The following is a 23,156-nucleotide window of genomic DNA, read 5'->3' on the forward strand; positions in this document are numbered from 1 at the left end:
AAAATATCCATCAGTATCAAACAAACAAAAACATTTTGTAAACATACTTTATCAACCGAGGTTGATTGTTTTCGTTGTTGCAACAGAAAAATCTGTTTACATTTGACCGGAAGTCACCAACTCGTCTAGCCGCAAGGAGTTATGGTCTACTGGAATATAGCGAATATCTTTTGACCTAAAATATAGAAAACGTCATTGCTGCACATGATATATAACCATGTAAGAAATAATAAATATGTAATTAATACAATTATAAATGTATTAACCGTGAACGTAATGGTATAGTGTAATATATATCTATATTATAAATGATAACTTAATTATAATTTCTATTATGCAGCCATGACATATTCTTATAGAGCTATATACACATAGTTATCTGTACAACAAATTATTACTAGATTTTAAAATTAAAAACAGGTTTTGGCAGTAATATTGACTAAATCAGTGTAAGAGAGCACACAATTTAAGTTATCCTGTTTTAAAATTGACAAAGTTATTTTCAACATCATAAGCTTTATTATTTAGTACATCTCTCGAATCTGGATAGGCATTTCTTTAAAAAAAACAACATGTATTACAGTTTCAACTGATTCATATCGGACAGACACGCTGTTTTTTAGGAATGTCTTCGTAGGGAGCAACCCCACAACAAAATTTAGCTAGAGCAGATCTTACTTAGGAGAAAGAAATGACTTAACATATGGTTCAATCATATAATATTGTTTAAACAATCTATAAGTACGTAACTTATTTTTCCCTTACCAGACATACCAACATCATTCTGAAAACTATTCCGCCATACATAGATAAAGTCATCCATGCTGCCTTGTAATACCTTCTCACAAAATGATGTACGTGACATACTTGCACATAATTCTAATGTTTGTGGCATATTGATACTTTGCATATGATTTTTATCACAACAAAAAGTAAAGATTTTACTGTTAATTCTTTGACAATCCATACAATGTAGATTTTAACCGATGCCACTGATTGGCCATAGACTTCCAATGTTTCACATGTGGTGGCTGCCAGGTCATCTCACCATAAAGGGCATTGTTGGGTGCATACTTACCCATACCAAGAAAGAAGTGCATGGCTCGTGATTGTATAGCATTTATACATGAGTAACTTACTCATCTTACTAAGATTGTGCACCCCAGACTGATGAACCATAAGCTATAACCGGCCAAACTGAGCTTTCATACAGCTTAGTAAACACATTGTATGGAACACCACCCATTGTTTTACATTTTGCTTTCAACAAGCCAATAGCACTTTGTGCGACAAACTTTGCGGCGACATTGAAATCAGTATGTACTTAAATGTCCTGCCGTTCTCGGGGAAACCTGTAGAATACAAATTATCCCAGCCTTAACATTATAATGTCAAACCTTTAAGATAATAAATTGTGAAGTTAAATGTGTTGGCGTTTGTCGTTGAATAATCGCCGTTATATTAATTCAGTTAACGAGGTTAATATGAAGCTTAATGTGAAAGCATATCTGCCTCAAGAATAATACCCTATTGTTGTCAATTTCTTGATAAGTAACTTTAATTTCATTCTATCAATTAAGATTTGATAAAGATGACGTTAGAAGCATAAAACTTAAATCTAAATATACGCTAAAATCCTTCTGAGAAACTCTGACCAAAACAAATGCATGTGGGATGCCCCCAGACCCTTTTGGATTTCGGCCTGCACTTTCAAAAAGTAGATCGATTGCCTAAATATGTTGTTATGGTATTTTTTAGTTCAAAATGCATTATCAAGGAATAACAAACAATCTCAAACAGATAATATATATAGAATACAAAAACGAGTTTTGAAGGATAAAATGATATATATATATATATATATATATATATATATATATATATATATATATATATATATATATATATATATATATATATTATAGATGATGTACAAAAGAAAGGTACTCATTAGAAAGTATGTAATAAATCGGATATACATGAGCATGTGCGAAGAAAAGAAAAGAACGCAGACAAAGAATGGAAAATACTTTATTACATTTGCCTTTAGATCTGGTGAGCGCGTGCGTGCCTTAGTGTAAGTCGTAGGCGGAGTCTTTGTGTCGGGATTCGATTGTGTTTTGGCAAAGGTGTGTACGTGTTTATTTGTATCATATGAAGACAAATGAATTTAAATACATAATATATGTGTTAGTATAAGTCTGAATATTTATTTGAACTTCATTAAACTATATGGAGATGTCTCTTTAAACATACCTTATCAGTTCTTCTTTATTAAGTAATTGAGAACAGTCTATTCAGATAACACATGACGACGCTTGCAAACGGTATGTTTCTAAATGATAATTTAAAGAAATATAAATCTCCTAATTTTAAATTTGAATCAATTGTACCGTTTAATAATGTGTTTAGTTTCAAATATTTAATATATTGCATGTATATTAACAGCATTGTATTACAAATGCAGGCATAATGCGTTGGCTCATTGCTGTTACGTGGCTATTTCTTGTCCATAAAGGTAAGTTTCGTTTTATATTTAAAGCGATTTGCTGCGAAAGAGATGTGAATGTAATCTAACATAACATGTTTAGGATTGGTCATGACGTTTTTTTCTACGACCATTATCCTCCGACCTTTAAATACAGTAGGAGAGTTGTCAGTGTGTGGCATACGTATGTGCAGTTAGTAGAAGACAACCATGCAGCTTACACAGGAAAAGTGTCCGTTGCGATATGACTCAAAAAGGGCGAAATCCCCAATTAAAGAGATAAAAAAAATATTGATTAACAATACGTTTCCAACGATTCGTATGTAAAGTTAATGTTTAAATGATGAACATTGTATTTATGTTCACCTTAGCTTTAAAGTTTGTGACGAATTTCAATACGTCACAAATCATTTTGTCCGACATTTTACCAGGTGAAGCTCTGACGTGTTTAACATGCGCCAACGTTGAGCAACCACGCTATTGCACCACCGTCATTACCTGTCCAGATAATGATGTACGTATTTGTGCCGTGTTTTGAGAACACTGGGCATATTGCATGTGCGTAAAGTGTCATCCCAGTCTGCACATGCTAATCAGGGACGACAATTTCCGCTTTTATGGAATTTGTCGTTTAGAATATGTCTCTTCTTAGTGAAAATCCAGTTTAGGCGGAAAGTGTCGTCCCTGATTAGCCTGTGCGGACTGCACAATTTGTCTATAGACTATGTTTTGGATAAAATGGATTTCGGAAAAATATCAAGCCACAGTAATTGACTATAATATAAAACAAGAGTGATAATAGTTTCTTTCGAGGCACCGTTTAATATTAAAGTGTTGGCCAAGCAAATATTCAACGTTGATTGTTTTAATTAACAGCAGAAATCAATAAACAAGTTTCTTTGAGGTACACGGCTTTGTCAGTTATGATTTGACAAATTTAAAACATCTTCAACATTTATTTTGCAAAAACATTTGTTTCGACGAAATTAATGTGTTGCTTCAGTTCGTTTATCGCAAACGAACTGAAGCAACATATTAATTTGTTAAAACAAATTATTTCGCCATTGAGAGATAAAAGTAACTTTACAATTGAAGGACATAACTTCTTATCACCATATTCTATTGTAACATGACCTCTATTTGTCAAAGTATGACGCAAACATCACGCGTTTTTGGCTTGTTTGACCGATTATAGATGCGACCGAAAAGTATCGCATCTTATGGTTGTGATGAGTATTATGGTTGTCATGTCGCAAGCCCAGTTTTCAAAACTTTTTGTTTGTTTAATGTTCGATTTCCTTTTGTTAAGTATTGAATGTTGGTAATAATGATAGCATGTGAAAGAAGGGTGCGTTAAAAGGTTTTGTATAACAAATACAAAATAGCCTACAATATTTGATAAACATAAAAAAAAATAATACACAAACAACTAATCTGACCAAGAGATGACATTTAAACAAAAATCGACTTTGAAATTAAAAAAATAGTTTGTACGAAAAGTGAACACAAAGATCGGTTACATGATTGCTAGGACCCTATATACTATAAAGATGTTATCAGTATTCCAAATTGTGTATTCATTTGAGGCAAATAAAAACATTTAACAGTAATACACGTTTGACTTATTACTTGACTTCTTTTAATGCATCAATATATGCATACACGTATAAAACTTTTTTTTAATTAATTAGCATTTACTGAATACGTTGGAAGAAAGGTGCCATGGAATCCAAGTCTTAATAAAATGCTTCAACATATACAATATAAATGATTATTAATATAACGATATACCGTTTTAATTTCATTGTTAATTAAATCATTCTATATAGTATTATATATACACGTATTGTAGAAACGCATGTATAATTATACTACATATATTCATCATCATCTTCATCAATCCCTTGACCGATTTGGCCGTTGGGAGGAAATGAGGGACGACGATACAGAAATCCTCCTCCAGTCATATCTGTTGTGTGCTGCTTAGAGTAATTCATTCATGGGAAGGGATGTCCACTCTTTTTCATTGTCCATCCAGCTTTTCCTCTGACGGCCTCGACGTCGACCTCCTTCTAGCGTGCCCTGGAGAACAGTTTTGAACAGAAAGTCGTGCCTGTTGACGTTTCAAAACCAAGCCAGCTTTCGTCGTTTGACGGTCGCCAGTAGGGGCTCTTGTGGACCAACAAGTGTTGCAGTCATTTTCCGTACGTACCCGTTGGTCTTGTGCTCCGTGTAGGAGATGCGGAGCAGTTTTCGGGGACATTTATGTTTAAATGCCTGTATCCTGCGTTTGGTGTCCGCGTAAAGCGTCCACTTCTCGCCGCCGTAGAGTAGAATGGAGACTACGAGGACTTGTAGAGTCTGTACTTGGCGGGGAAGCTGATGGAACTGCTTGCCCAAAACCTGCTCAGTACGGCCATCGCTGCGGTCGCAATGGCAACTCTTATACCTCAGCGGTACTGGTACCACCCTTGGACATGGTTGCGCCCAAGTACTTGAAGCTGGTCAATTCTTCTAGCTTCTCGCCGTTCGTGGTGATGTCTGCACTGGTGTTGGTCGTGCTGTTCACCATGATCTTTGACTTCTCCGTGATGACCTCCATCCCATATGCTCCTGCGCTTTCATAGAGTATTTTGGTTAGATCTTGAATTTCACTGCTGGTGTCTCCCCTGAGGTCAATGTCATCAGCGAATCTCAAATTGGAGATGGGTCTTCCACCGATGAAGATGGATGTGTGGTGATCATGGAGAGTCTCCTGCATCATCATCTCAAGGAAAAGGTTGCAAAGGACGGGAGAGAGCAAACATCCCTTACGCCCTCTGGTGTCCTGAAGATGTCCTCCTGCTGTCCGTTGAGAAGTACTGCGCTATTGGCGTTTCCGTAGAGTTCTTGAATGACTTTCACCAGCCCTTCGTCAATGTTGTATCCTCTCATAACATGCCATAGGCCATCATGTCACACGAGGTCGAAAGCTTTCATTTTTAAAGTCATTGAAACTGTGGAAGAGATAACATTGGTATTGCAGGTGTTTCTCAATGATGATTCTGCATTTAATATCTTTGCCACTGTGATCCGCCCAGCTCTGAATCAAGCCTGCTTTCGGTCAGCAATTCCTCGGCCTTACTTTTCAATCGATTAAGGATGATGCGTAGCATGACTTTGCTGGGATGACGGATGCGACTTATGGTGCGGTAATTGTCGCACAGCATGAGATTGCCCTCTTTCGGTAAGTTTCTAGGCAGTGACTAGGTCCACTCCTTGGGCCACTCCTTCATCTCACATATCTTTTGGCATAGTGCCGTCATTGCTTCAGTTGTTGCCTCTCCCACGTGCGTTATAAGCTCGGAAGGGACGTTGTCCACTCCCGCAGATTTTCCTGCCTTAAGACTTCACACTGCCTCCTCTTCCTCTGCCTTAAGTATGGACGAACTCTCGTCGTCCGCTTCTGGTCTGGAGTTTTTCAGAAGCAGACTGGAGTCTGGTTGAAGCGTGTAGTTATAGAGGCCAATTCACTATTCAGTCCATCTGTTTAGGACTGCGGCACTCTCGGTAAGGAGATTCCCGTCAGCGTCTGATATAACACTGGCCTTGTGCTGACTGGTCTTCGTTAGGGTCTTGATGGTGCTATAGGCTGTTTTACTGTTGCTTACGGTAATCTTTTTGTCGATGATGGTTTATTGTTCCTCAATCATTTCCTCCTTGCCCTCTTTCATCTTCTTCTTTACCTCCATGTTCGCATTCTGGTAATTTGCCCTAGAGGTCCATGATTTCGCTCGTCACACATGGCTTGTTTTTTCTTTCTCTCTTTCCAAAGCACTTTTCTGGCCAATGGAAGTAGCACATCCTTGATGGTGTTGGTTATGGTGTAAATGTCATTGTCTAAGATGTTAAGGACTGCAAACTTGCCACCTATTTGTGCTTGAAATACCTCTGCTATAACTGGATCTTTCCATTTCTCAACTCTTACGCGAGGGTTTTTTCGCGATGCGCTTGCTCTCTAACTTTAGCTTGATGGTGGTGAGCACTTAGTCGTGGTCACTTTCGATGTCTGCGCCAGGAAACGTTCTTGTGTTCGCCTTGTTGATGCTGGACTTGAAACGTTGCGACGCCAGTATGACATCGATCTGGTTGTGTACTTGGCCGTTTTGAGCATGCCAGGTCGCTGTTCTGGACGGTTTGTGTGGGTGCAGCGTGTTGGCCAGGCTGAGTTGGTGGCTTCTGTCAAACTCAAGAAGTTCAAACCTCTGTCGTAGATTTCTCCTAAGCCAAATCTACCTACTGTCAATAACCCCCAGTGCTTAACATTGAACGTTCCAATGCGGTGACCCCAGCTTTATTCTACTATGTTGGTATGTTGTTTTGTTTTGTGCCGTACTGTACTGTTTTGGCAATTGGTTACTTGCCATAAATAAAGAACCACGAAGGTATGTTTCATAGAAATGCAATACTGCGGGAGCTTCACTTCTTTATATTGATTCGCATCTGGTCCAGCATTGGCGTTCCAGTCACCTTGGACAATGAGGATGTCACTCTTTGGGACCTTGGCTATGATACGCTCTAATTCTTCCTAGAACTGTTCAATACATGTATAAGTATAATGTAACCACGTGATTTTCATAAATAAAGGAATTAATGCACGACTTCCGAGTACTAAACTAGTTTTAAACAATTGTTTAATAAAGCAGTTATAATAATTTCCACTAATTATTTTATGACTATAATGCCCATTTATTAGAAATTAAAAACAGCTAACTACTAGTGTCTACTTGTAAAAAACAATTCTGAGCTAACTCTGCATTGAGCTGTATGATCTGACTTGAGTGCCTCTATTAGCATTGTCATCTTTACTTTAAAAGATATGCTATTAATAACTACACACACATCAACAAATTCGTGCCTCGTATAAATTGGAAATATAAATACATTTATTTAAAGTTTTAAAGTTTAAATATATGGACACGCATTAACTTGAATTTAGGTTAATTGTACAAAAAGAGTGTAGGTTATATATATTCGTATAAGTTAATATTTACCGCTAATTTAAACAATTGTGAAATTTAAATGGTCAAGAATCAAGCAGAACTTAGTGGTCCAACAATATGTTGGCATTTAGTTAATTTGGAAAAAATTCTCAAACGATTGGCTTTTGATGTTGCCGCTGCATTAATTATCGAAAATAGTATAGAACGGAAGTGAGTTAAGTCAGCTAAAAAAAACTAAGCAGAGATCAAACTCTTGAACAGGGATTTATTAGACGTTGGTAAAGTCTGACCTTGAAAATTGCACGACTTGCTTAGTAAAAAGTTGAATGTATATTTTAGGTGGAAAATGTGTATACCAAAAGACCCGACCAAAAGCGTCCATAGTATAAATTGATTAAAGTTGCAGAATATTAACACTTTTGCTTGTTCTATGCATGTTATTTGTTAACAATCGAACTATACAGTAATACCATAGGGTGTTTGTTTTGGGGTAGGGAGTGAGGGTTGAGGGAGTTGTGTGAAACGTATTACTCAGATTGTTTGTATCTACAATCAATTAACTTTTTTATTTAGGTTTGTTTCATTGAAAGAAGTATTAATTCGTTTGGAGAAGCATTCTACTCCCTGGGATGTACGAGAGATCAAGTAGGTATCGAACAAATAAAATTAACGCGATAGTTGTGAAGTCTTTATCATTCTTTAAGCGCTTGAAGTGTAGCTTTTGTTCATATTCGGTATTGTCTTTGCATGTGTTCTTCGTCTTCAATTTAGCCATACAAGTATTTTAGCAGAATATTCAATTCCGGGATATCGATTCCATAAATTTTGTAGAGCTTTTCATTCGTAACATTTTATTAAATATAACATATTCATCGATAAAGGTCAGGGTCAGATTTTGAGCTCTAGTAGTAAAGAATACGAAGGCCTGATATCCTTACGTGTTGGTTACGTCTTTAAGGTAGCGCACCCGTAATGATTTCCCGCCATTTCTTCTAAGATCAAAGAGCCTTTTTACCTGTTTACTTATGGATATCTAATTTAAGCAGAAACGTGTTTTGTAGTTGTAGTGGCCTAGTGGTTAAGGCGTTAGACTAGAAGTCTTTTGGGATCTTCCCGCACAGGTTCGAATACTGCCGACACCGCATACTTTTTGCAGCGCGTTTTAATTCTTAACGTTTTTTTTAAATATAGCTTATAAGCTATGTTTATTGTTAAATATGTTGCAATTTTTATGCATATTCTTCAATTTTTAAATTAAAACAACGTTATGGCTAAATTGAGTGATTTACTGCTGAAAATACGAATCGTGCATGTTGCATTTTTATTTTTATTTCAAAAAGTAAACAGTAAATCTGTCCAAATCTTGGTATTTCTGCTGTATATAGTGTATCTATAAAAACGTTCAAATTTTTCCTTAAATGAAGCTATTTTGAATTTTATGACACTTTGTTTTTAACCAACCAAATTTCTACTTGGCTGAAGCCACTAATATTTCATGGCGCTCTTCCATAGATAACAAATTATACAAGATTAATGTCTGTAAAAGAATACTTATTTCATCTTTTTAAAACTTTAACCACCTTTACTGCATCTGTACACACCAACTGCACGACCATATTTGGAAATCTGGATGAATTATGGAGCTTTCATATACTCCAGGGGTGCAAATAAACTGGGCAAAGGCCGAGCGTTGGGTGGTTTTGAAAAAATCAGTATTTTTTTTAAGCATGGAAAGCCTACCGAAAATGTGCATGCAGTTCAGTGAAATGACGCTGATTAAGAAAATAATACATCAGATTTATTTGGAAAGGTGTCCATTACGGGTGCGCTGCCTTAAAATTGCAAAGTACAACTACGGAAGCATATTTGAGTGACACATTACAGTACCTTAACAAACAGTATATATAATAATGCGACTGATGTTCTGCGAATTGTGTTTACATAGGAAACACCAGAATCGCAGAGCTGAGATTTCACCTTATTTATATTTGAACCCTTCAACCCTTTGGTGGTGTGTGTATGCAGTAGTTCGTTTACCCGTCCCTATCATCAATGAAATCATACTTCCAAGACACTGTCAGTGACAGAGTTATAACTAAGTGTAACGAAAGCCCTGTAACTTTCCATTTTTAAATTGCTGCGTCTTATAAGCAGGTTGCTTGTCTGTCGATGCAGCAGAGGTTGCAAAAAGTTTGTTGTTTTCGTAAACACATGATATAATCTATTAACAATTCCAAACACATATCTAGTAGCATTCTTAACATATGGTTCAACATCAGGTAATGAAGGCAACTTGAATAAAGACGAGATTATTTCAGTATTACCGGTATCTCTTAGAAATGTTACTCACTGTCTTGACTGGCTATTTCCTTTCTTTAAATGTGCTCTATAATTATGAATTATAAGAAAAACCTAATTTCGTGTCAACAGCGTACTCATATTAACCCATGCGACAATTTTATTACCGACGTGTATACACAGGTGTGCAGAAACCTAACTTCAACTTCTTCGACGAGTCAGTGCTCACAATGTTGTCATAAAGATCTATGTAACCACGAGGGTTGTGGCGAACCAGGTAGGTCATGCAATTTATATAACTGAAATAAAAGGTGTAAAATTATGTTGACTTATCTTAATTTCATTGATTTATATCCATTGAAAAATATTGATAAAATAAGCATATATTTTCATGTAAAAACAATAATGAAATGATAGCAGCATTAATTTTTATCAATCGCTCTTATATATAATTTATATCAATCGCTCTATTTATGCAAACGCTCTATTTCGTTAACATGATAGTTTAATACTTTAACAAGGCAGTATAAAGTTAAATTCTACAACACAATAATACGTTGGTAGTGGTAGATTTTTATCGAGTGCATCGGGATGTCTTCCATACGGCCATCGCCCTTGGATTACCTTAAGGGTTACGGGGGAAAGTGCGATATACGTGAGACGTCCCATTACATACACGACCTTTGAGCCTTAATTAACATTCGTGAAGCAACAAGTACACTGCACCTCGGTTCTCATGCGAAATACTCGTGAGTATTTATCGAGGGATCGAACGCTGCGAACCCTGAGTACTGACGCCCGTGTGTAACCAGTTGACAGTGGACGCTCTTGTCAAATACCAGTCTACTACACATATATAAATTTGTTCATAGGCTATCCGGATTCTCGTGGACCTGTTTGTTACAACTGTTTAGAATCAGTATCCGACGGAAGGTGTCATCACATCGATATATGTCGACCCGGCGAGGTAATATCACATCAACACTGTTGTGTGTTTTTGTTGTTGTTGTTGTTTTTGTGTTTTTAGTAATGAATATTAACCAAGTATTATTCAGAAAAAATCAACATAATTTATATAATTTAATATATGTATGAAAAATAATTCACATATGTGACTTAATCTAATAAAAGTATGAAAACTCATATATTCTTTAAAGGGTCGTTGCCGTTGTAACTACTTAATTTTATCACGCTTTTAATAATATTTTAATTACGAAAAGTCCTGCATAAAGACATGAAGGTGAAAAAAAAACTCAAAATTACATGTAAAGACTTTTTTTTCATTTAAAAGAGAAATAGAAATAATTAAATGCATTACCCAAAGTAGGCATCAAACTTACTGCTTAGGCATGATGCTATGAAGCGATCGTTCTAACCAACTGCGTCACCAGGATCAATTAAAGGTTTAAGTGAACTATGGTTATAGAAAATAGTCAAAATTATAACGAACAAATCTATATTTTAAAATTGAGAAAAGTACAAGACGTATTTTATGAACTGATTGTTTTATTTCGGAATGGGTTTATCTTTTTTCATTATATACACCACGATAAAAAAAAAACATGTAATGTCAGCTTAAACGTCTCATACCTTTCGATGATATGTGCCTTTTAACAGTATAAGCAAACATCTAATAAAGACTCGATATATTATATTTCAACTCGTTCACAGGTGTGTAGTGTCACTGGGAAAGGCATGTTTGGAACAACATTGTTTGCATCGAAATGCTTGAAGCAAGAGGTATGTACGATATTCTTTTTTGTCAATCATCAATTTATAAATCAGTTCCATATGTATTATCGCGTATTTCCATCAGTTGTTCGTTGAAGTTGAGTTCTCTCTGATAAAGTGATATGATATAACGGCCACCGGAAAAACTTTGCGAAACCGAAATTTCGCAAACTTAAGTACCCTTTTTCTTGAAGGTTTGCTTATTTGTGATAAAGTATCATATAAAAGTCTAACTTGTGATTAATAATTGGTTATTTTTGCTTGTTAAATGCGTTTTCTTCACTATGAACTTTATTTGCAAAGTTGGGGTTCCCATGGGATTTTTGTAATATCCCATGGGATTTTTCATTATCCCATGGGAATTTTGGTTTCTCCCATGGGATTTTTCTCCAGCTTTTTTTATGGGAGAAAAAATCCCATGGGATTTTCAAAAACATAAAACACGTTCGTTTGTGCTTAGTTATCGATTTTAAGCATTGTTAAAGCATTTGTGCTTATTTTCGTTCAATTTACTTTGATAGAAAAAAAATCCAATTTTTTTATGGGAAAAAAAAATCCCATGGGATTTTTTTCTGATTTTTAGAGATTTATTCATGTAACCTTCAGAAACACTACCTTTTAACAAATGATGAGCATTTCTCGCGATTTCAACGCGTTAAATTGTGTTTTAAAATAATAAAAAATCCCATGGGATTTTTTTGTCCCATGGGATTTTTTTGTCCCATGGGATTTTTTTTCCCATGGGATTTTTTTTCCAATGGGATTTTTTTAAGGTATAAGTTTCTAAAAGCTATATAATAATAATGATTATAATAATAATAATAATAATAATAATAATAATAATAATAATAATAATAATAATAATAATAATAATCGTGCTCAATATGATGAATTTGTACTTTTAAGCGACTAACATTTTTATTCGAGCCGATCGTCGAGTCCGAATGGTGAGTATAAGAGCAATTTACCAGTACAAATAAATCTCACTTGTGAAGAGAACGCTACCGTACTATAAAATAATCTTGATAATAAGTCATATCATTTCTCGACAGAAAATGAAAACAGTATCCATATTGATGTCAGCAATGTCCCCTGCTATGATAAATATTGAAAAACCTTGACAATAATTCCGTGTCGAATACGCATTAGATTATAGCAATCAAATTCATATAAGCATTGATAAGATAATATGCGAAAATGGGTCTTATGTCAAATACGGCAAGCGTAGCTCCATTCCATAATGTCCGGTATTAAGTCACGTCAAGTTTCGTGGTCGTATTATAGCATAATAATCATTTTCACATTACGCGAATCATATGAGTTTTCCTACATATATTGTGTTAAAATTTATGTTACACTAATGTGCGATGATGAAAAGGGGATTTCGGTAATTCTACATTCGCCCGCCTAGTACCGAAATCCCCATATTTACGCCTTAAAGGGTCAATAGGTCATCGGTATGAATGGTTTTTGACTTCACATGAATGTTAAGGTGCAAAAAAATGATATTAATTTTAATTATTAAGCACTCTTTACAGCATTAAGTTGCCTCTCAGTGGGGATTTCGGTAATTCTACACTAGAACTTAAACGCGCGCCGGTACCGAAATCCTGCTGTACAAACCTTCAAGTGTCAACAAAATTATTATAGTGTTTTTTTTCATTAGCAACCAGTGACATGTATTATCTCCCATTCGGTTACTTCTTTTGGAAAATAATTAGCGGGGATTTCGGTACTGCTACATTCGTACGCCCAGAGCCGAAATCACCCATGTTTACGCCAATCCCCCATATTACGCCTTAAAGGGTCTATATGTCAATATGTTTGGGTTTTGGCTTTGCATTAATGTTGATTTGTACACAATCATATTAGTGTTAATCATTTCACTCTAATCAGAATATTTTTTCCATTATTAAATAGTTTATTAATGTGAAAAATGTGTAAACGAATGTAAAAAATGTAAAATGTACATTTAAAACATTGGTTACACAAAAGTATATGTAAATATAACATGACATAGTAATAATAAGTCTTCAGAAAGTATTTTCCAAACAAATCTGATGAAACAAATGATATCGTACTACCTTATTTACAATATGCTATACACTTTTGCAATTTAGTTATCAATGTTTAATCAAAGCATAAATCAGGATAATATGTTGCCTCTTAGCGGGGATTTCGGTAATTCTTAACAAGCACATAAACCCGCGCCGGTACCGAAATCCCCGCTGTACAAACCTTCAAGTGTAAATAAAATACTGATTTAGGTTTAAATAAAGGGAACAATAGTATTTTTGGCCACCAAAAAGCACTTCCGCGTCAACAAAACGATTGAAATTATGTCAGAAACCCAGCTTTTCATTGTATATATTGCAATACACCATCGGCCGCCGAGAGCGGAATACTGCGCTTGGCCGCTAAACAATGTGGATTGCATCAAATTAAATGTCAATTTTCGATTTTATTACAAAAATAAACACTGCCTTTTTATAAATATGTCAAGCACGTACACTTAACAAAAAAAAATCGATATATCTTTATGTAATGTAGAAAAGTAAAGCGCTTTATATATAACAATGTTTTATAATGTCTCTCTGGTTGAGAAAAAAAACTAAACAAAACCATGTAGAACATATATGTTTTCATAATTAAAAAAAAATATTTAATGATGCACGTGATGTTTTATAATTGATATAAGTTCACGTGTCATTGAACGAGTTAAGGGAGAGATGCGAATTAAATTACATATAATTAAAATATGATACTATACTGTCAGCTTGATTTATAAATTGTGTTCCATCGCGCCAATATATTCATTGTTCCATGAAATTGTGTATAAAAGCAAAACGATTGAAATTATGTCAGAAATCCTGCTTTTCACATGAAATGATCTTTAACTATTTATTCCAATCAGGTAAATAACAAATACAATAATAGGGGAAGTCTGTGTATTAGAAACTTGTTGTGGTGATCCCTATCTTATCCGCTCAATACACATCCACCTGGCTACTGTACAGAAAAAATTAGATTTACTTCCAAAATAACTGATTTCATTAATTGCTAACTTGTTGTCTAAATTTTTTTAAATTAACAACGATAATGGATCAACATCACCGTTGCACAATTATTAAGTTCACAGTAATCTGTACTTTAAATAGATAGCCTAATTAAAGACGGTGCTAATAAAGAACAAAGCGTGAATGTGGATATTAAGAAATTAGATCCTTTTTTGCATGACACTGGCAGTTTTCATTTTATCTTATATAAATAAGCCACATTTAAGACATGGATATAATTAAAATAAGACACATTTGCATCTTTCATTTCTTGAAAAAAAAATAAGCACGCAGTCACATATAAATAAGATACATTGAAGACACAGAAAAAAATAAATAAGACACATTTGCATCTTTCACTAAATTTTCTTAAAAAAACATGTGAAACTGAAGAAAAACATTTATTACTGACACATTATTCTAAAAGTCGACTGACAACTTAAGTTCAAAGAGGGATTTACAATTAAATAAGATCCATTTTCGCATGATGCTGGTTGTAGAGCAAGCAATACATTTCTTACTGACACATTATTCTAAAAGTCGACAGGCAACATAAATTCAAAGAGGGAACCACAATTAAATAAGATCAATTTTCGCATGATACTGGTTGTATAGCAAGTAGTCACATATTAATTACAGCTTGCATTAGTTGCAATAATTTTGTTAAGTGCGCGTGCTTCTGAACGTTGCGTTAAGCGAGAGTGTTGTCATTTTGTTAGTGTTATATTTTGGTATTATGTATGATTATTGCTTGTTTTGAATTTGAAATAAACGCTTTCTGGCAAATAAGCATCGTCTTAATTTTAATACAAATAATGAACATTTGACATACAAAATGTCCAATAACATACCGGCAATAACATTATATATATGTTAATTTCTGTGCATGTTTATACCGAAATTATAGCCGACATCGGCAGTTAGGGAAATTTAGTGACACACTTTAACACATCAAACATGCATGATAGTTCTTTTTTCATATGATATTCCCCTGGTTGCTTACCGGTGTATTGGTGCAGTTGATAACCCCGCCGGGACTACAGTAGGGTGCTAATACACACGTGTATCGTGTTCAATACAATCGTCTTAATTTTAATACAAATAATGAACATTTGACATACAAAATGTCCAATAACATATCGGCATTAACATTATATATATGTTAATTTCTTTGCATGTTTATACCGAAATTATAGCCGACATCGGCAGTTAGGGAAATTTTGTGACACACTTTAACAAATCAAACATGCATGATAGTTCTTTTTTCATATGATATTCCCCTGGTTGCTTACCGGTGTATTGGTGCAGTTGATAACCCCGCCGGGACTACAGTAGGGTGCTAATACACACGTGTATCGTGTTCAATACCCGATCCATGCTACAACGTGTAAGAACGGGAATTTCGGTAATTCTACCTTTTTAAGCTTGCGCACCTCTAATGGGCACATATCCAAATATAATTTAATTAATTATTTTCCTAATCAGCATCATTTCACTAAACTACATGCAAATTTGTCGGTAGCTTTCCATGCTTAAAAAAAAATAAACCGATTTTTTCAAAACCACCCTCACGCTCGGCTTTTGTCCAGTTTATTTTCACCCCTGGGGTATATAAAAGTTCCATAATTCATTCAAATTTCCAAATATGGGCATGCAGTTGGTGTGTACAGATGCAGTAAAGGTGTTTAAAGTTTAAACAAGATGAAATAAGTATTCTTTTACAGACATTTATTTTTTACAAATTTTAATCTATGGAATAGCGCCATGAAATGTAAGTGATTTCAGCCAAGTAAAAATTGGGTCGGTTAAAAACAAAGTGTCATAAAATTCAAAATAGTATCATTTAAGTTATATTTTAAACTAAGTTTTTATAGAAACACTATAAACAGCAAAAATACCAAAAAATAGACAGATTTACCGTTTACTTTTTGAAATCAAAATAAAAATGCAACATGCATCATTCGTATTTTCAGCAGTAAATTAATCAATTTAGCCATAACGTTGTTTTAATTTTAAAATTGAAGGATGTGCATACAATTTTCAACATATTTAACAATAAACATAGCTTATGTGCTATATTAAATCAAATTACGTTAGAAAAGATATAAAACGCGTCGCAAAAAGTATGCGATGTCGGCAGGAATCGAACCTGCGCGGGAAAATCCCAAAAGATTTCAATTCCATCGCCTTACCCACTCGGCCACGACAACTTTACATCTGTGTAACCTTAAATTAGATATATATAAGTAAACAGGTAAAAAGGCTCGCTCGATCTTTGAAGAAATCGCAAAATCGTATTTTTCAGATGATAATTGGATCAAAGTCAATATTTATAGTGAAAAATAATGTAATCTAAATGAATAAGTTAAACATATATCAAAATTCGAAGTTTGAAAAAAATAAAATGCATCTCTCGGAAATAAGCGATCATTGAAGATCGGCAATGGCTTATGTATGAAGTGAAAGGACAGTTGAAAGTTTCCATTTTGCACGTTAATGATTCTGATAATATGGTGACAAAGGCAGCAGTCCTATGTAGTATTGTGTTTGACCGGAGAGTAGCGTGATCTGTGTCGGTGTTGGGCGCTCTGAGGGCGCAATCCGGCTACATAGGTACATTGTGGCTATAGTCCATGGATCGGGTTCGGCAGACTGTGTGTGTGTTTCAGAGTTTATTTACAGGTCCTACTGGCCTCTTCACGAGGTTACGGTAGCCCGACCTGCCCCTGTGACCTCTCAGGAGAAAAAGATTAATTTTAGAGTCAAAGTAGGTCAAATTTACCCCGGTTTCCCGGGTATTCGCCAAATACTTTAATTTTTAAAAGAGTTTGTTGCACGTTGGCCAATGAGACCTTAATGTGCTAGCTACCTAAAGGTGGTGATGAGGAGCGGATCCCGCCGAGTGTCTCGCACATAACTAATGTACAAGACACTCAACGCGATCCACAACCCAACACCACCCGGTACATAGTTCTGCTGTTTTGTGCCATAGCTTGCGGTAGCGTGGGCTCTCTCTGTTGTTATTTGGTATGTAGTTTGGATGTTATTGCGTAGGGTAGGCTAGTTTTTTGAAAGATCATGTATACGATGATAGAAGAAGAGGACTATGTTTGTTTGATTGGGCCGAGATGACTAGTTCGTTGGGGGCAGACAATCTTTTTGTAAATTCTTTCTTATTGATGTGTTAAGTGTCTTGTGAGACTGTGGTGTTGTAAGGGCCAGACTAGTTTTGATAGGTCATTTATTTGATGAAAGAAGAGAGGGGCTGAGTTTGAGTAAATTTGGTATTAGGGAGAGGGCACACGTTAGTGTTTCTGGTTATACAAGCAAAGACAGCATTCCTATGTGTTTGTGTAATATGCCAGGTTTAGTATTGTGGTCTGGTCTGGGGCATGTCGAGCTAAGGGCTCGAGCCGGCTACATAGGAGTATATAAAGGTTAGTGTACCAATGAACTGCAAACAGTAATTCTTTTCAGTATTTTTCAAGAGGGACGGCATGTAGCGTTTCTCGCTGAGGACATATTAGTATATAGTGTTAGTAATGGTACATATAGAGATCTGCTGCCTTGTGTCATATGTTATAGTAGCTTGGGCACTCTCTGTTGCTTTTTTGGGTAATGGTTGTATGTTGATTTGAGGGCCAGACTAGATTTTTGACAGATCATGTATTAGATGCTAGAAGAGAGGGACTGAGTGTGTGTAAATGGACCAAGATGGCTATTTTGTTTTGTGGGCTTTGACAATTTCGAGATTTTCTTTCTTCTTTCTGAGGTGATTGCCTGTGTCACTGTGGTGTTGTGAGGGCCAGACTTTGTTTTTGATAGATCATTTATTTGAGGATAGAAGAGATGGGCTGTGGTTATGGTAGTTTGGTATTAGGAGAGTGAGCGCTTTACTGGTTCGGGTTATGTATGATATCAGAGGCAGCAGTTCTATGTGCTATTGTGGCTATTTCAATGGTTAGTAAATAAATGGACTGCAATGAGTTATTCTATCTATACACTGAGAAACAAATATACTAATTATCATCACTTTTCTTTTTTTGGTAATCTTGGGTGGGTCGTGTCGACAGAGCCGCAGTGCGAGGAGGGGGCGCCTCACCACCCCAGCCGACACGCTCCATCCAACATTTTTTGTTTTTAAATATAATGCATATATAAAATGGTTGTGATATCTACATTTAAAGGGGTTGTACTGAAGGTTTCTCTATTGAGTTACCTGAGTGCGCACTTGATGCGGCTTCCGTCTCTGTGCGGAAGTGTAGTGTCTGCGTGCTTACCCCACTACCGTCGTCGTCGGCTGCTGCGTGCTGGGTGCAGCGACAAAAATTTAAAATACCGAGGACCAGCACAGGGGGGGGGGAGGGTCTCGCGGAACCCGGATACTGTTAGCCCGATTTTTTGGTTTACAAAGGGGGGGGATTTTAGATTTGTCCATATCTTTACATAGTGGTTACAGATGTTCGTTTTTATTTTTATCAAGCGTACCTATCCGTCATTGATTCTGGTAGCGTGCCCTTAGCGTTAAGTTGCGTTTATGTTGTACGGTCGCGGTTGTTAACGAGACAGGCGGCCGATATATTACATGATTTGGTTGACAGTTATATTCGGTACCGTAATCCCTTCCGTCGTTTTAGTAAGAGAGTGTTGTTGATGTTTTACTGGGTAGCTTGTCAGCCCTTGCCTGTCCGTGGCGTCGTCACAGGGCACAGACCAGGGGGCCCCACTGACACACAGGTGTGACCCGTTGGCTATGCCCTGCGACGAATAACTATAGGTCGGTTGTCATATCCGCGTTATGCACAGGCCGTGATAATACCGTAGGTTCACTCAATGCGGGCCCGGGCGAGCAGCCCCAGTGACATACGGAAGTGACCGTCGTCCGTGCCCGCACAGAGGGTTCCCTTATGGCTATAGTCCACGGACGGGGTCCGGCAGACAGGGTAGATGTTATGTAGTTACCTGAATGTGTTTTTAGTCCGGCACCGGTACGCGCTTTATTCGCACTTTTGTAAGTTACGCGATTTGTTTATACGCATATTTTTGCTATTTCGGATAAGCCTAAGGAAGATAGTTTATGCAAGAAGACTCTGGATAGTTAGTATGCCCTACTGTATCGATTTATTTTATAGATTAAGTGCAGGTATGCATCTAGTTTTACCCTTAATTTTGATTTTAATGCGATTTTCCTTATATCTTGCTTTTGCAAGGGAGATAATAGAAATACTCAAAGTTCGTAAAAATAGTCTTTTCCGTTCATATTTATGTTTGTTTTGCAATATAAATGGGAATTAAACCTTAAGTTACTATTAGTATGGGGACGAAGAGATATTGTTACGGATATATGATGTCTGTATAATATCTTGGGATAAATCAATACATATATATACTATTATAATATCCACTCCCCTGCGGCGTCTCCCGCACCAACGCGGCGTCCCACTCGGGTCTACTGTTTAATACTTAGTTTGTTAGAGAAACAGTTTATCTAGTGTATTTATATTGTAATATTTATAATATTTAGATTGCTAAGGAAACAATGTATCTTGTGTATTTAACTTGTAATATTTATATTTTATTTTAATAAGGCATACGCAGTGGAAGCTCGCTTATCGGAGTATTTTAACTGTTTGTCTAATATGCGATGTAATTATTGTATTTATATTTTATTGAGATATCCCGTATCCCGCAAAAATTTAAAAACATGTTGTCGTATAACTGATCCGATCTTGTTCGGGGGCATTAACAGTAGGCTGCGATCAATTATAACAGAGATATTGTTATATGCTGCTATTATACCTGCACTTAGTTCTAGTCTTTGGGCCGCGTGTTGAGGGCATATGAAGAACAAATGTTCGAAGGTGTCTGGGACACTGCATTTGGGGCACAGAACAGTTTCGTAGCTATCACCGTGTAACCTAGTCACCCCTAAGCGCATACGTGTATATGCCCTATCTTCTTGCTTAATGGGGCTATAGATATGGATCTTATGGCTGGGGTTAGTGATAAGTGGTAAATCATGCTCAGTGCAGTATTTTGACCATTTGTAGTCCTGTTCATTGTACGCTTTTTGGTTTATAATGGCTATAATTTCGCGTGTGCTGGGTTTTAGCTCAGAGAGTAGGCCGTCTTGGGATCCTAACTTGGCAAGTTTATCTGCGTATTCATTGCCCGGGATGCCTACATGACTAGGTATCCAAATAAGTTTAAGAGATATGTTTTTATTAGTCAGTTTTGTGATACCTTTTAGAGCTGCGTATATCAAATCTGGTCGCGTTTTCGAGGATCCTGCGTGTAGTGCTTGCAATGCGCTAAGAGAGTCGGTTAGAATCGCGTAGTTAGTCTGTTCGTGCGTGTTAAGCGTGTTAAGCCACCTTACTGCGTCATTAATTATTGCTAGCTCGCAGGCAAATATGGAAAGTTCTTTTTTAAGTTTTAATCTGTTGTGGTGGATAATGACATTTTGAGGGTTGTATACTACGTACGCAGCGCCGGCTAATTTTAAATCTCGTTTTTACTACCGTCTGTGAAAATCTGTGTGTACCCGCCGTATGTATTATTTATGTAATTTAAGGCTATGGTTGCGCTATTGGAGTCGATTTCGGATTTTTTAATCAGTGTTGATAGATGAAAGTCGATGTCGGGTTTTGCTATTTCACTAAGGCTGTAGTAGGTAGGTGGTTGGAGTTCAATTTCGTTAATTTTATAGTATAAATTAAGCGCTCGGACATTTTGCGCGTACGGGACTTCAATGCGACTTGTAGGTTTACGGTAGGCCGGGTCTTCGGTGACCTTTGAGTTGATCGGTAGGTTGTTTTCCATAGGATTAGTGCGCGCGTAATACTTTATTTGATTTATTTGCCTTTGATGGTCCAGGTCAAGCATTCCACACTCGAGATGGATAAGAACGGTGCTTGTGGTTTTACGTGTGCCCGTGATTATTTTGAGTGCCGTGTTTTGGATAACTTGTAGTTTTTTTAGTAGTGTATCGCTCGCTGAGTTATATGCTATGCTTCCGTAATTTATCTTTGCCCAGATAGTGGCTTTGTAAATACTCATCAGTGCTTTCTTGTCTGTGCCCCAGTTATTTTTTTTAATGCATTTGAGAAAATTAAGATCTTTCTGGCAGCGCACTGTTAATTTGAGGATGTGTTCTTCCCATGTTAGGTATTTATCAAATGTCATTCCTAGGAAAGTAATTTTGTCGAGGTACGGAAGCGGAGCGCCACATAGTGTTAATTGCGGAAGTTCTGAGATTTTTTTAGAAGTTGCTTTGGATGCGCGGTTAGAAAAAACAATTGCTTGAGTTTTAGAGGGATTAATTTGAAAGCCGTATGATGCACTCCAAGTTTCTATAGCAGTCAGTGCGTTTTGAATTTTATCAATTGCTAGTTTAGGCGACCATGAGGTAGTCCATATGGCACTGTCATCTACAAAGAGGGAAAGATCAATTAGGCCTGTTTTATTTTGTGCATTATGTTTATGAATCGTGCGTTCTAGCGAATTCATTGTAACGGAAAATAATATGGGGGAGAGGACACTTCCCTGGGGACAACCGTTTGTTGTGTCGACCGTTTCGGAGGTCGCGTCATGTAGTCTTACTTTTATTTTCCGCGTTGTGAGGAAGGCTGCGAGCCATTTGAGCATGGTGCCCTCTATACCTAATGTATGTAACATATAGATCGCATGTTCATTCCATAATTTATCAAACGCGGCAGTGAGATCTAAGAAAACAGCTGCTACCGATTGGCCTAGATTTTGAGCTCTTCTGATGTTTTATATCTTAATTACCTAAACGTATATTTATCCTGGTCACTTATTTACTGAGGTATGAGTTAGTCGCAATGATTGTAGATACGTTGTACTATATTTAGTAAGTATTTGGAGGACGAGTGGCACGGGCACGCGCTTTATTATCACTTATGCAAGGAACGCGTTTTGTTTATATACGTATTTTTGATATTCCGATAGGCTTAAGGGAGGTAACTTATTCAAGTAAAACGCGATATTTTTTGCGATGCCTTTTTATAACTCTTGTTTAATTAATTACATACGAATATACAGCTAAATTTAAGATGATTTTTACCAGAAAAAAATTTCGGAGAAAGATATATTGAGATTTTGATATTCCATAGAATGCGAGTCTCCATATATATTTTCTATTGCAGGGGAGGTAATTAAAAATTTTTAAAGTCTCCGAATTGGTCTTTGTTGTATCTATTTACGTTTATTTTCAAGCTTATGGCGATTAAAAAATTAATTATTATTAGTATATGCTCACATGGATATTGGTACGGATATATCGTGTTCATATAACTGTTACTACATCTATTTCATTCATCATTCAGGTCGGGCTACACAAATCTCGTGATGAGGCCAGTAAGACCTGTATACAAACTCTCATACACACACTCTTCACTCATCGTGGCGCTCTCGCATGTCTGAGGCGATATATAAGATCGATGTCATATATAATACTGTACTCGCTGGTATTTTCGGTTGATATGTTTGATTGCTTAGGACGCAATGAATATAGTGTATTTATATTTAATCGAAGTGAGCTCATTGTTGTTTCTGGCGTTATTCAATTTCTGGTAATAG

General features: G+C 36.3%; 1 protein-coding gene and 1 long non-coding RNA gene across 5 annotated transcripts in view; both read left to right on the forward strand.

The window, feature by feature from the left end:
* Nucleotides 1–23,156, forward strand: part of LOC127859043 (failed axon connections homolog) — a 262,441-nt gene that overhangs the window by 209,314 nt on the left and 29,971 nt on the right. The window lies entirely within an intron of this gene.
* LOC127859045 (uncharacterized) lies at nucleotides 2,300–10,026 on the forward strand. The gene is made up of 4 exons (XR_008039245.1): nucleotides 2,300–2,327; nucleotides 2,468–2,518; nucleotides 8,044–8,115; nucleotides 9,952–10,026. It is a non-coding gene; the product is annotated as an uncharacterized LOC127859045 (long non-coding RNA).

Source organism: Dreissena polymorpha, chromosome 14 (genome assembly GCF_020536995.1).
Source record: "Dreissena polymorpha isolate Duluth1 chromosome 14, UMN_Dpol_1.0, whole genome shotgun sequence".
In the NCBI taxonomy this organism is placed as follows: Eukaryota; Metazoa; Mollusca; class Bivalvia; order Myida; family Dreissenidae; genus Dreissena; species Dreissena polymorpha.